Raw genomic sequence first — 15,834 nt, 5'->3', positions numbered from 1 at the left:
TGAACTGTTGAGAAGAATGTGTGTTCCGCTGCTATTGGATGGAATGTTCTGCATATGTCTTTTAGTTTTATTATAAAGTGTAGTTCAAGGACAATGTTCTTTATTAACATGTCTAGATGATCTATCTTTTGTTGAAAGTGGAGTTTGAAGTCCCCTACTATTATTGTATTGTTGCCTATTATTCTCTTCAGATCTGTTAATATTTGTTTTAAATATTTAAGTATTCTGATGTTGGGTGCATATATATTTACAATTGTTATATCTTTTGATGAATTGACCCTTTTATATAATGAACTTCTTTGTCTCTTATTACAGCTTTTGACATAGTCTATTTTGTCTGTATAGCTACCCTTTCTCTCTTTTGGTTTCCATTTGCAGGGATATCTTTATCCAGCCCTTTACTTTCAGTGTGTGTTTTTAAAAGCTCAAGTGAATTTCCTGTAGGAAGCATAGTAGGGTCTTGGGTCTTTTAAAAAATATATATTTATTCAGCCGCTCAATGCCTTTTGGTTGGAGATTTTATTTATTTGTTTGTTTGTTTATTTATTTATTTCCCCCCTCTTTAGTACCTCCCCCTGCAAACTTCCACCTCTGACCTATGAATGTTGTCATTTCCCTTTAAAGACTGGTTCTCTGAAGGTGGGACGTCTCTTTCCACACACTTGCGGCATGCCCCCGGGGCCTGGCAACCCTGGCGCACTCAGGGGGCCTGGTGCACCTGGGTTAGGGTCCGTCCATGGCTCCACCTGGGGCATGGACTCAGGACCTTCTGTGTGTAAAGCAGATGTGCTAACCACTACACTATGGAGCCACTCCCTGGTTGGAGATTTTAAACCAATTATATTTGAAGTAATTATTGATAGTTAAGAACTTACAAATGCCATGTTAATTGTTTTTTGGCTCTTTGGTAATTCCTTTGTTCCTTTTTTCTTTTTTTTCTTGCTGTTTTTCTTTGTGAGTTGATGATTTTCCATAGTGTGTTTTATATTTTCATGTTTTCATGTTATTAATTAGCATGCTCTCATTTCAGCTTTAAGAACCCCTTTCAACTTTCTTGTAAGGTAGGTCTAGTGATGATGAACTCCCTCAGCTTGTTTGTTAGAAAAATTGTTTCACCTTAATTTCTGAAGGATGATATTTTTGTGGCAAATAAAGTATTCTTGGTTGGCAGTACTTTTCCTGCCATTTGAATATATCATTGCATTCTCACCTGGCCTACAAATTCCCTGCTGAGAAATCTGCTTATAGCCTTTTGATGGTCCTTTTAAAAGTGACAAGGGAAATTTTCTTATGTCTTGCTGCTTTCAAGATTCTTTTCTCTTGCTCTTTTCAAAATTCCCTCTGTCTTTGATTTTTGAGTTTTATTATAATGTATCTTAGAGGAAATCTATTTGGGTTGACTTTGGGGACATATTAGTTTCATAAACTTTGATGTCCAGTCTCTCTCCAGATTTGGGGAATTCTCATTCATTATTTCTTTAAACAAGCTTTCTGCCTCTTCCTCTCTCTCTCCTCTCCTTCTGGGTCTCCATTAATGAATATATTGTTAATGGTATCCCATAGGCTTTCTTCATTCCTTTTCATTCTATTTTCTTTTTGTTCTTGGATTACTGGATAATTTCAAATGATCTGTCTTGTGTTCACTTTCTTTCTTCTGATTGGTCCACTTCGATACTGAGCTCTCAATTGAATAACTTGCTTCAGATATATTATTCTTTAGCTCTAAAATTTGTGTTTTTTGTTGTTCTATCTCTTTGTTGAACTTCTCATTTTGTTCTTATATTGTTTTCTCGATTTCATTAAATTGTTTATCTGTGTTCTCTTGTAGCTCCTTGATGACCTTTAGAACAATCTTTTGAAATTTTTATCAGGAAATTTGTATATTTCCATTTCTTTAAAGTCAGTTACTGGAAATTTACTGTGCCCTTTGATGGTGTCATGTTTTCATGATTCTTCATGACCCCTGTAGTTTTGCATAGCTATCTGTGTGTTTAAGAGCAGTCACCTCTTCCAAACTTATGAACTGACTTTGGTAAGCCAAGATTTTCATCCACGGGTAGAGGCACACTGGAGTGTTCTGTGACCCTGAGTTTAGTGGTGCTGGATGCCAATTTCAGGACCATGTGGTGGCTCTGGTTTTGGGGGATGTGTGTCTCCTTAGATCTGGCTGCTGGGGTTCATGACATTGGCAGCTACATGATCCTTGCTGAGTGCAGTGGAGACTCCTCAGTTGTTACAAGGGCTATTGGGATCCTCAGTAGAACTTTCATATCCACTGACTGGGGACCATGGTGGGTGGTGCTGGTGAACAGAGCTGGTGGTGTGCACATGCTTGGCTTCAAGTGCTTGCATAGTGGCTGCAGACAAAAATTTTAAATTAATTTGGGGTTATGGTTGAAGAGAGTTGAACACTAATTTGTTTTTAGTATAGAATAATTATGAGAATTCAGATTGGAAAAGTAGGTTGCATCCAGATTGTGTTAGATGTTAAATTCAATTCAACTAATACTTACTGAGAACCTATATGTCACTTTGTGTTTTCTAAGTCTTTTCTCTCTCACTTTTCCTTACAACCCACATCCAATAGTTCAGGTAGTGATTCAGAAATATCTTCAAACTCTTCTTATGTCTCACCACTTCCACTGTTTCCACCTGATTCAAGCCATCATTGTCTCTCATTTGTATTATTGTAAATCTTCCTGACTGGTCTCCTTGTTTCTCTCTTGCCTCCCTTCAGTCTCAACAGAGCAGAGTGATTCTGTTAAAATATGTGATCACTCCACTGCTAAAAACTTCCATTGGCGGCTTATCTTAGTCAAAGTAAAGCCAAAGTCTTTACAGTGGTCTGTTGCAGCCTATACAATATAAACAAATTTTAAAATTAGTGCTGGGGATATATTTTAGGAATACTTTTCAAGGTCCTTGTGATATATTAAAGCTTATCGAGATAGTTTGAAATATCTACATTTTCTTTTTGGTGACAGTCTAATAGTGTTAAATAACACAAACAGCATGATTTGGAGCTTTTCTCATGGCACGGAGGTTACTTGGTGAAAATGATATGTTTTAGGCAAAGGCTTTCAACCCTGGCTATATCTAAAAGCAGAGATGATGCTAAATGGATAGTTATACAATGGCTTATTTCTGTAGCCTCTTTCTTAACAACAACAAAAAAATCAAAACCCAAAAGCCCCAAACAAGAAAAACCTCAAAAAGATCATGTAGTAATTTAACATTTGTAACTCAGAAACACTAGTTAGGAAACATGAAATTGGGGGCAAAGATCAGATTAGTAAATGTAGAAAAAACTGCTACCACTATTTGTTCTATGGTAGCCTGTTCCACATTAATGGAATCCCTGAATTTTACCTGTAGTTGAATTTATTGACCATTCCCTTTCTGGTTGATGCTTTTTGTGTCTTGTTTAAGAAATCATTTTCTTAAGACCTTAAGTCACAAAGATATTCTAATATGGTCTCTCATAGAAATTTCGATGTTTTGCTTTTTTTCATACATGGTTCTTAAATTCACATAGAATACATTGTTGAGATATTGGTTTGATTTTATCTTTTACTTTATGGTTAGCCAATTTTCTAGAAACATGAAGGCATTCTTATATATGTCCTTAAATAGGGTGCTTTAACCTTTTGTTATGAATTAGCATGTTTGCTAATAGATATCCTTTCTCATATGTTAGAATATTTCCTCTGTTCCTAGTTTGCTAAGATTTCTCTACCCCGCTGCAAAAATAATAACTGAGGTTTGAAGGTGACTATATGTTGTAGTTAATAGCATGGTCTTTAGAATCAGGCAGTCTGGATTCAAATCCTGACCCTACTACTTGTAAGCTGGGTGACATTGGGCTTTCATGTGCCACAGCTTCTTCATTTGTGCAGTGAGAATAAAAATACATCAGAAGTTGCTGTAAAGATTAAATAAGCTCACAGAAATATAACTTAGAATTTTGAGTGGAACACGGCCAGTAGTCTTGTTACCTAATACAACTATCTTTTGAGGAAATTTTTGTGTTTTTTTCTCCTTTATGTATTGATCAGAAAAATTACAAAAATAGACTAGTTATTTGCAAAGTATCCTTGTGTTCATAGATTACATGGTATAACTAAAAATTACCTTACTAGTTTATATTCCATTATTTTTGGGGCGTATTAACAAATCAATGTTCAAAAATAAGAGTGGCCTATCGTATTTCTTTTTTGTACTCTCTGTGGCTGATTTTGTTTTCACGTTTAAATTAGGATTTTTCATATGTGGAGGAGAGTTTTTTCCTCTATTTTCTGGAACTATTTGTGTAAGATATGAATTATTTACTTTTTGAAGATTTAGTGGAATTGCTGTAAACTATCTGAGAAAGTGTTTGTTTTTATTTTGGTTGATAGATATTTTCTACTAATTTGTCATCTTTAAAAGTCTTATATCTATTGAATTTTTCTGTTTCTTTTTGAACTTTTAAAAATTTATTTAGAAAATTGTCTATTCATCTATTTCAAATTTTGTTCATGCAGTTGTTATTGTACTTGCTCAGGAATAAAAATGTTTATTTTTAGTGTCTCCTTTTCCCTTCAAAATTGTATATGTATGTATATTCTTTTTTCTCATTTTCGTTAAAGGCTTGTTTATCTTATTAGTCTTTGCAGAAAACTAGGTTTGGTTTTGTAAATTTATCCTTTAAAATTTTTGTAACTTTGTTTTCTACTTTTAGTTTTTTATTCTGTGTTTTTTGAATTTTTTTCATTCTGTGCTCTTTGTTTTTTTTTTTTTCTTTTGCCTTCTTAATGAGAATACTTTGTTGGTGCATATATGGCTTTTTTTATTTTCTAACATAAACATTTAAAGATATAAATTATTCTTAGTACTATTCTAGCTCTGTACTGTCCAATATTGGTAGCCATGTAGCTATTTAAGTTTAAGTTAAAATGAATTAAAATTAAATAAAATTAAAATTCCTTACTTGCGTTAATTATGTGTCGAAAGGCTCCCTATTTGAACAGATATAGTTTTATTATTAAAGAAAGTTCTACAGAACTTTTATATAGAACATTTTATAGACAGTGTTGCTTTATATCAGTATGTCTGCAATTGCAAAAAGATGTCAAAAAAGTAATTTTCTCCTTGATCTATTTCATAAGCTGGATTTTAAAAAGAATTTAATCTCTAATTTCAAGAATTTAAAAATCTGTTTTATGCTTTAGAAAAGCCCATTTTGTCTTTTATTCTGCTTGATCCATGAGTTACTAAGAAAAATGGGTTTTAAACTTCATGATTAAGAAGTCGTTCATTTTTTCTTGTAATTTTTGTCGTTTTGCTTTATGCATCTGAGTCTGTTGCAGATAGATATAGATTCAAACTATACTTTTAGAATTCTGTCAATTTTTATAAATGATTTTCTCAAGTGGTATGAGAGGCCATGTTGTAAAATACAGTTCATGTTTGTTCTATTATTTTGGTGTATTCTTCTAATCATTACATAAATGCCTTTATCAATAATGATCTTTGCCTCAAGTTCATTTTGGCTGATATCAATATAACTATACAATTTTTTGGTTAACTTTTTCATAATGTATCTTTCCACACTTTTGTTGCCAGCTTTTCTTCATGATCATATTTTAGGTTTGGCTATTATAAGCAGCATATAGTTGAATTTTTAAAATCCAAGATAAGAATCTATCTTTTAAGTAGCTGATTATTCTATTTCCATTTATCGAGTTTTGCCATATATTTGGAATTATTTGTACTATATTATCTTTTGGTTTTCATTTTCTATACTTATTTTCCTATGCTTTTATTTCTTTTCTTGTGCTGCATTAGATTGATTAAGTTTTCTTTATTTCTTCTACCAATTTAGAAGTCGTAAATTCTATTTCTTTTTTTAAGTCATCTTTATATTTTTAACATGAATATTTGACCCAAACTCTAAACTCAACCAGTATCTCTACCCTTTTTCTGAAATATACTTTAATTTATCTTTTTTATTTCTTTCATAAATTGTCTAATATATTATTTTCACCTTAATTTTTAAACCCTTGAAAAATTGATCTTTTATAGTCAATGTTTTTTCGAACTTACTCACATGTTTGTTTTATTTTTTCATCTTGACCTCTTTTTTGTGTTCATTTTTTTCTTCTTTAATAGTTCTTTTAGTAAGCATACACTAATAGTAAACATTACCTTTGCTTGTTTAAAATTGTTTGAAACTATTTTTATTACTTCATGAACCCTTGAATCATTACTTAAATGGGTACAAAATTCAACATTGATAAGTATTTTTCTTCATTTTATAGATATTATTTTATTATCTAGTGTCTAGTGTTATTCTTAAGTCATTCATTGTAGGTAATTAAAAAAATCTTAGATTATTTTTAAAATACTTTGTTATTGGTTTTTAGGATTTGACTGTTTATTCATATTTAATTTTGTGTGCTTAATCAACATGAAAAAAAAATCATGTCTTCTCATCAGTTCTTGAAAAACTTCTATCTGTAGCTCAGTGAGTATTGCCTTTCCCACATTGTTACTATTTGTTTTCTGGGACTTTTCTCTCTTTTTTGTTTTTTTTTAATTAACTTATTGAGGTGACATTGTTTAATAATATTATGTAAGTTTCAAGTGTACGATTCTATAATACATCATCTGTATATTGCACTGTGTGCTCACCATCCAAAGTCTAGTCTCCTTCTCTAACCACATATGACTCCTTTCACACTTTTCCCCTCTGATAACCACCATACTGTTGTCTTTGTCAATGGGTTTTTGTTGTTGTTGCTTTCTGTTTTATATTGCACATTTGAATGAAATTATATGGTTCTTGTGTTTTTTTTATGTCTGACTTACTTCACTTAGCATAATACTGTCAAGATTCATCCATGTTGTTGCAAATGGCAGTATTTCATCTTTTCTTATGACCGAGTAGTATTCCATTGTATATATTGTACCATATCTTCTTTGTCTAATCATCCATTGAAGGACATTTTAGTTGTTTCCACATCTTGGCCACCATGAATAATGCTGCAAAGAATGGAGGTACATATATCTTTATGAATAAATGTTTTTCAAATTTTTTGAGTAGATGCCCAGAAGAGGGATTGCTGGGTCATATGATAGCTCTATTCTTGATTTTTTTGAGGAAACTCTATACTGTCTCCCATAGTGGCTGTACCAGTTTACATGCCCACCAGCAGTGTGTGAGGGTTCTCTTTTCTCCACCTCTTCTCCAACACTGGTTATTTATTGTCTTATTGATAAAAGCTATTCTAACAGGCATGAGGTGGTATTTCATTGTGGTTTTGATCTGTATTTCCCTCATAGCTAGTAAAGTTGGTAATCTTTTCATATATCCGTTGGCCATTTGTGTATCTCCTTAAGAGAAATGTCTGTTCAGGTCCTCTTCCCAGTTTTTAATTAGATTTATTTTTGTTTTTGTTTTTGTTTTTTAGTTGTACAAGTCTATTTAAGAAATTAGCCCATTATTGGAGATATTGTTTGGAAATATCTTCTTCTATTCATTGTTTGCTTTTCTGTTTTATTGATGGTTTCTTTTGCTGTGTAGAAGCTTTTTAGTGTGATATCATCCCTTTATTTATTTATTTATTTATTTATTTATTTAATGCTAGGCAACCCTTGGTTGACCTCACAGATTACAAAGACCTTGTCAGTTTACAATCCCTTATTTTTTGTTTATTTATTTTTTTATGCCTATAGCACCTGGTCTTCCTAGCTGGTCTCCCAAGTACTAACCATGCCCAACCCTGCTTAGCTTCCGAGATCAGATGGGATCGGGCTTATTCAGGGTGGCATGGCCATAGACCCATCCATTTATTTTTGCTTTTACTTCTCTTGCCTTTGGGGTCAACTCATAAAAGCCTCTCTGAGACAAGGTCTGTAAGTATGTTTTCTTCTATATATTTTTCATTTTAGATATTATACTTAGATCTTTGATCCATTTTGAGTTAATTCTTGTGTATGCTGTCAAATAGTAGTCTAGTTTCATTATTTAGCATGTGGCTTTCCAATTTTCCTAGGACCATTTATTGAAGAGTCTCCAGCTTTGTTCTTTTTTCTCAGGATTGATTTGACTATTCAGGATCTTTTGTGGCTCCATACAAATTTGATAATTCTTTTGTTCTATTTCTTTGAAAAATGTCACTGGAATTTTGTTGGGGATTGCATTAAATTTGTATATTGCTTTAGGTAATATGGCCATTCAAACTATGTTGATTCTTCCAATCCAATCCATGACCATGAAACATCTTTCCATTTCTTCGTGTCTTCTTAAATTTCTTTCAATAATGTCTTATAGTTTTCAGTGTATAGATCCTTCACATTTTTTAGTTTATTCCTACGTATTTTATTCTTGTTGCAATTGCAAACGAAACTTTTAAATGTATTTTTCTGAAATTTCATTGTCAATATATAGAAATGCAATAGATTTTTGTACAATAATTATGTATCCTGCAACTTTAGTGTATTTGTTTGTTATTTCTAATAGGTTTTTTTTGTTGGGTGGATTCTTTAGGATTTTTTATATAAAATCACGTCATCTGAAAATGTGACAATTTAACTTCTTTATTCCTAAATTCGATTCTTTTAATTTTTTTCTCTTGTCTGATTATGCTGACTAGGACTTCCAGTATTATGTTGAATAATAGTGGTGAATGTGGGCATCCTTGTTTTGCTCCTGACCTTAGAAAAACTTTTGATCATTATGATATTTGCTGAGGGTTTGTTATATATGGTCTTTATTATGTTGAGATACTTTCCTTCTATATCCATTTTATTGAGTGTTTTATTTGTAAGTGAATATTGAATCTTGTCAGTTGCTTTTTCTGCATCTATTGATACAATCATATGATTTTTATCCTCAATTTTGTTTATGTGCTTTATCACATTGATCAATTTGTGTAAGTTGAACCATTCTTGTACCCCTGGAATGAACCCCACTTGATCGTGATGCATTATTTTTTTAATGTATCATTGTATTCGATTTCCAAGCATGTCGTTCAGGATTTCTGCACCTATATTTATCAGAGATATTGGTTTGTAGATTTATTTATTTTTTTTAGTTGTCCTTGCCAGGTTTTGACTTCTCTTAGACATGTGTAGGACTTGATTATTCTAATCTTCATATCTCTTAACCTTTCTCAGTTCTTTTTCATCTGTTTATCTCTCTGTATTGCATTCTGGATAAGAATCTTAAATGTTTTCTATTCTCTTCCTTAGTGCTTCCCTCAGTGCTGTCTAATCAGTTTTATAACCAAAGCCATTGAGTTCATTGAGTTAATATCAGTGACTATTTTTTCATATCTATAATTTCTTTATTTCTTTTTAAAATAATTTGCCCTTTTTTAAATGCTGCCTTATTTCTTCCTTATGATTTTATAACTTCTTTTATCTTTTTAGTCAGGTTAAGTCCTGTTATTTTATAGTCTTTGTTTTCATTTTCCAAGTTCCCAGGATTTTCATCCTCCTAATTGATGTGTCTGCTATCTTTCATGGTGCATGATTTTCCTATGTGTTTTGTGAATTTAGATTTTAAATGACAAGTTTTAAAAATCTAAGTTTACTTATATTATCATGAATGTAAACATGAGATTTCTGGAGCAGGCATGAAGGCTATTATTTCTTATATTAATAACTGCATTAGTTTTCATTGTCCCAATTTTTTCCTCCTTCTATGGTAATGTGATGAGAGCCAAAGTCACTCTGTGTATACTGATGTCTGTACTGGAGAGGAACCCTGAAATTATGAATCTGGTAAGTTTATAAAGAATGGTTTTAACAGAGAGAGGGAGAGAAACCTAATCTCCCTAATGTAAACAAGAAGAAAGAGAAGAGAAAGGGAAAGTTTTGGGGTTTTTATTCTTTGGAATGTAAATACATGTCTGTAAGGAGAAGATAAGACTGCTCAACTATCTCTGGGCTTACAATGCCTGGAATGTCTCTGTGTCTCATCTCCCTTTGAAATCTAAACACATTATTCTAGGAAGGTTAAAAAAAAAAACCTCTCAGGACTCCTCTCACTATCTAATTAGTGATCATTTAACTTCTAAGGCTTGTCATCTATCTAACTCAGAGTTTGGTAAAATTTGCTCAGAAATCCCTAACCATGTAGAAACATGAAAACACTCATTTTTTTTGATGGTAACATCTTCAGTGGAACTCTTTATTCCCATTTTGTGGAAATCCCATGTAGCCTAGCTTATAAGAAGTTTTATCCAGAATGGTTTTGCTTTTGCTTCTTCCAAGTGCTTAGGAGATATTACTAGGCCACGATTAGTTTTTTATGTTAAGTTGTTGGATTGGGGATTTCTACAAAAAAAAGGTAGTTTAATTTGGTTTTCATATCTTTATGATTTCTCATTGGAGACACTTTTCCTACCTTGTGGCTATCTGGGGAGAAAACGTTGCAGGCAGAAGAAATAGCAAATAAAAAACTTGATGAGAGTATTGGAGGGACATTGTGGCTGGAGGGGTAGCTAGTGATGGGCAGAATGGTTAGAATGAGGCTAAACAGGTATTAGGAGGATAGACAGATTTTGTAGAGCTTCGTAGGCTAAAGTAAGGGCTTTGAATTTTACTCCAACTGATGTGGAAACCACTGGAGACTTGGAATAGAGGAGTGGCATTATCTGACTTTAAATTTAAATGGGTCACTTTTATTGTTCTATTAAGAATGTGTTTATACAGATGGATAACTGGTAGAATTATCATGTCCAATTCAAGATTTAATTCAAGATTTCCTTCAACCTGACCTCCTAGAGAGAAGATGACTCCTTTTAGCACTCCATAGACACCAAATACTTAATCAGTCCTGGTAGAATACTGAGGTGGCATAATAGCTTACTAGTCTACCACATCAAATAATAACTACAAGTCTGATACCCTAAACCCTGGAGGAGAGGCTGCTGTTTTCCCAGCTGAAGAATGCCAATGTGGTGAAAGAGGGTTGAAGGCCAAGTTTTTGCCGTGACATAATTACATAGTTTGATCTCTCTGTGATCATACCAGAGTAGAGATTGTTGCTTCCCTAATTAGGTAGCTTAAAAGCTGTACAACTCAATGGCTGTAGTTTGATGTCCAGTCTTATTGGATCCTGGTTCATTACCTCTGATTTAATAGGCAAAGGGAAACTCAAACAAGCTACTACTCTTTTCACTATGAAAGTCCCTCACTAAAAACTGTTCCAAAAGGCCTGGTGTCTGATTGCTTGCTCTTGTTGTCATGACAAGGGGCTGGAGGGTGAGATGGGTTGGAGAAGGGGTAGGATCAGGGAGACCAGTAATGTAGCTATCGAAATTACTCAAGTGAAAGATGGTAGCCTCTTTTACCAAGATAGTGGGGTAGAGGTGGTAAGAAGCTGTCATATTTGAGCTACATTTAGAAAGAAGGGCTAATAGGATTTGCTGAATGATTGAATGTGGGAGAAAGAGAAAAGTTAATAATTTTATGTTTCTAGTTTTGCTGAATGATTTAATGTGGGGGAAAGAGAAAAGTTAATAATTTTATGTTTCTTGTTTTGCCCAATTGGAAGAATTGAGGATCCATTTACTGAGGTGAAAAAAATATGCACACTCAATAAATGTATATTGAATAGTGAAGGAAAAATAAATATAAGATTTTCTAAAGATATAAGATTTTTTAAAGATATTCTTTAAAAGAATTTACATATATATTCTTTAAAAGAATCTATCTATCTATATATATACACACATACATATACACAAGCAAGCTCTGTACCATCATTATACTTTAATAACTGTAAGGTATGGGAAGGCAGGGATTATTTTGTTCACCTCTGTATATCTGGCAACTAATACATTTAATGCAACTATCTGAATCCTCTGTCTCTTTTTCTCTCTCTTTCTCTATGTACATATGATGTGTATGTACTTTGGTTTATATGCACATATATATTTTGAGAAATGGATAAATGTAGGAATGAAGGGATGTATATATGTGACTTTTGCTTTTAAATTGCCACAGAAATGTCACAGTGAATACTGGTTGCAGTGTCTTAGTGCCAATATAAATCTCTTTTTGGGATTGAGGGAGACTTACCCTTTGTACTTGTGCTTATAATCTTACCATAGCATTATAACTCAATGAAATTAATTTTTCAACATTAAGTAGAACAAATACTTTCTGTCCAGAGGAACTTATTGCGCAAATGCTGCAGAGAACTACCAATTATCACTCTGTTTTTGTCTTCTGATAATTATCCTTTATCTTTAAAAAAATTACTTAGCATATACAAACACATTTACAGTTGTGCAAGGTAGGCAAGGTGGGCATTATTAATCACTATTTTAGCTAAGAAAGATCTGAGATCAGAAGAATAAATAACTTGCCCTAGGTCTCAGAAGTAGTAAGCTATGATGCCAGGATTTAAATTGAGTCTACAGCTTATTCAGCTAAATGATTCTGCCTCTTAACCTGTTGTAGCAGATGTAGTAGCATGAGTGTCTAAGACTAAGTACTTTGTTTTGGGCACCAGAAGGTGTGACATACTCAGGGTGATGAGAATAACAGAGGACAGAGTTTTGAATTCTGCTCTGTGAATTCTTTAATAAGTTATTTTGTTCACTTCTCTAAGACTGTTTCCATACCTGAAAAATAGGTACAAATCTAAAATCTCAAAGCTTTATTTTGAGACTTGAATAAGATAGTATATTAAATACATACTATAGTGCTTGCCTTACAGTAAGTACCAAGATAATTGTACTATTATCGTTATATGCTCAAGTGCTCTCCATTGTCACTCTGTCTCTGGTGTAGTTCTCTCATGCACTCAATATCAATATCTGGGATTCTTCATATGTGTACACACACACACACACACACACACACACACACACACACACACACACACACACAATATATATATATATATATCTACCCTACACATTAGTCATTTCTATTATCTTCCTTTAATCTGTCCTTAACCTTGCATGGTATATTAATATATCATGAATCTTCTGATGCTTTCTATTTCCATAGACATAATCTGTTATACTTCAAAATTCTGAGGAATATTCAAGAAAAACACAGTATTTCTTATTTTTTTCTCTGACTGAATTTTCATTTTTAATCAGTCTGCAGTTATTTTTGACTGATTACTTTCATATGAAATAAAGAATATATCCAATCTTAGGTGTTTCATAGATCATCTAGATTGTTTTTTTATTCTTACCTCTGTAGCATGATTCATTCCAACTCAAAATTTTGAATATGATAGACTTATCTAACTTGAATATTTTCCCCATTAACTTTGGCAATACTGTCCATATCCTCTCAGTTCAATTTAAAAACAATTATTGAACCCCTACTGTGTCAGTTAGGATTTACATTCACCTGCAAGTAACAGACATCAACATTATGCTTGATGAAAAAATTATTTTTTCCTTCTTTCAATACAAGAGGTCCAGAGAAAGGCAGTCCGGGATTGGTGCAGTGACTCCATTATTTCATCAATTTCCCAGCTTCCTCTTATTTTTCCATTCCACATGTCATAACATGCAGCTTTTCTATTCATGCCTGTCATCTCATGATAGCAAAATATTGCTACTATTTCTGCCTCACATGCAAACTGCAGGCTAGAAGTTCAAGAAATAAGGAAAATGATCATTGGCAGCATTAAATGAGGAAAACAAAATCTTTCTTTGTGTCCATTGTCCGGAACTGAGTCACAGTCACGAGGCTCCCCTCCCTGCAAGGCAGTCTAAGATAAAGTGAATATTTTAGAGACTAAAAAAGCCAAAAAAACCAGGAATGGATTTGGGTAGTAGTTTTTTTTGGGGGTTTGACTTCTGAAGAACATTCTGAATCCATTTTATCATCCTGATAATCGTAATTGAGGAAACCTACAACATATCACACATGGCCCACAGGAGACTGGTTACTACCAACGGGATAAATACTTTGGGGGTCTCAAAACCAGGCTTAGCCAGGGACTGCACCTCAGAGCACTGTGTCCTGGTGAACAGCCCAGGACAGAGCAGGGACAAACAGCCATGCTGTTCTTGCCCTGGGAGATGGGCCATATTCTCTCCATTTAGCGAGTAGGAAAACTGAGATCTCGCCAGCAGCTGAGTGGATGGGGAGGTGTCTAGGTGATGCTTTTGAGGTAACCCTTTGAAAGCACCTAAGTGGCAAGAGAGAGTGGCCTAGAGAAAGCTGCCACTATGTCGTGCTTCACTCTGGGACAATATAAGGCTAAGTAAGGCACAATTTCTTCCCTTTTTCATAGTCTAGTAAGAGAAAAACATGGGAGAAAATTATTATGAAAGATGTGATAATGTTGACTAATTGAATAAATGATAATAATAGTTGAAATGTTGTGTGATAGGAACACCAAAAGAGGAGGGGAAGGATAACTCAACTTTTAATTTAATTTAACTAGCAGTTACCGAATGCTTTACTCTTGGAGATGCAAAGAAAGATAAAACAGATTCCTTCATTTTGAGGAGAATGTATTAGTCTGCCAGGGCTACCATAAACAAAATGCCATAGCCTGGTTGGCTGAAGCAACAGAAATTTATTTGCTCACAGTTCCAGAGTCCAGAAGTCCAAGATTAAGGTGCCAGCAGAGTTCTGGGTTGCATACAGCTGCCTTCTTGCTGTGTGCTCACATAACTTCTTTTTTTGTGTGTGTGCATGAAGAGAGAGAACAAGCTCTTTAGTATTTCTTCTTATAAGGACAGTAATTCTATTCTTAGGATTAAGGGCTCTACCTTTATGTCCTCATTTAACTTTAATTTCTACCTTAGAAGCTCCATCTCCAAATACAGTCCTGCTTGGGGTTAGGGCTTCAACATTTGAATTTTTGGAGGACACAAATATTCAGTGCATAATAGGGAGTTTATCACATGCCATACTGACATATCTTCTTGGGAGTTTCCATCACCTTTCTGAGACTGAGTATGGCTTGGAAATGTGAAGATAGTAGATATATTGTAGATAAAAATCAGGGAATATTCTCTCTGGTCTAATTAAACACAATAAGACCATTAAAAATGGCTGAGCCCCTCCCATCTTTGGCCTCCTCGGTCTCAGGTGCTCAAGGACTTCTCCCACTTTGACAGCCTTTCTATGATATGGACTCTAAGCATGGCAGCATACTCAGATTTCAGGGTGTAATAGACATCACCCAGGAAACTGTTAAGCTATTTTTTTTACCTAATATCATGTCTTATTTTTCCTTGTAAAAATAAGTTTTGTCACAATTGTCAATACACCTGAAAAATCTATTTTTCCCCTCAACCATATTTTCTTTTATTCATTTTGGCAAGCATCCTGACATATTTAAATGGAGTATATATTAAACTTCAAGAGAGGAAAAATGACAGGAAGGTTGTTTTACATCAAGTAAGGAGGAATGACCTTAATATAGATCTATTTTACAGCCTTTCTGTCTTTATATATGCTAGGTTTTCTAGTGTGTATAACTTTCATAGGAACACGAGTCCAACTAAAATAAGTGCTGTTTCTAAAAAATAGTAAAGTTTAGAAATAGAAGATGCTAAAAGGAAAATATATTTGCAGTGGTTCTTTTAAAAATTACTCATTTTCTAGTAAAGGCCAATAAATAAGCACCACCAAAAGTTAAAATAGAGCAAAACAATATAGCCAAAACTGAAAACAAATGAAATTATTAATTCCAACCTCCCCTCCCAAATAAATTTACCACTAGTATCAACAGTAACAAACCTCACAAATAAACATGAATTATAACATACCTAATCATGTTCTTAGTTCTTAGAAGCGGGAACTTAACTTGCAAGATTCTCTATAAAGAAAAGGCACTGGAGCTTCTTTTTAGGA

At 33.5% G+C, this 15,834-nt stretch overlaps 1 protein-coding gene and 1 pseudogene across 1 annotated transcript in view; one reads left to right on the top strand and one right to left on the bottom strand.

Annotated features, from left to right (window-relative positions):
• Positions 1-15,834, top strand: part of DLG2 (discs large MAGUK scaffold protein 2) — a 1,673,246-nt gene that overhangs the window by 63,677 nt on the left and 1,593,735 nt on the right. The gene's annotated exons all lie outside the window — the stretch shown is intronic.
• On the bottom strand, positions 7,708-7,822 carry LOC120590725 (uncharacterized; annotated as a pseudogene).

The sequence above is a fragment of the Pteropus medius genome, unplaced genomic scaffold (genome assembly GCF_902729225.1).
Source record: "Pteropus medius unplaced genomic scaffold, Ma_sr-lr_union100, whole genome shotgun sequence".
Classification (NCBI taxonomy): Eukaryota; Metazoa; Chordata; class Mammalia; order Chiroptera; family Pteropodidae; genus Pteropus; species Pteropus medius.
This window is presented reverse-complemented; position numbering and strand designations above follow the sequence as displayed.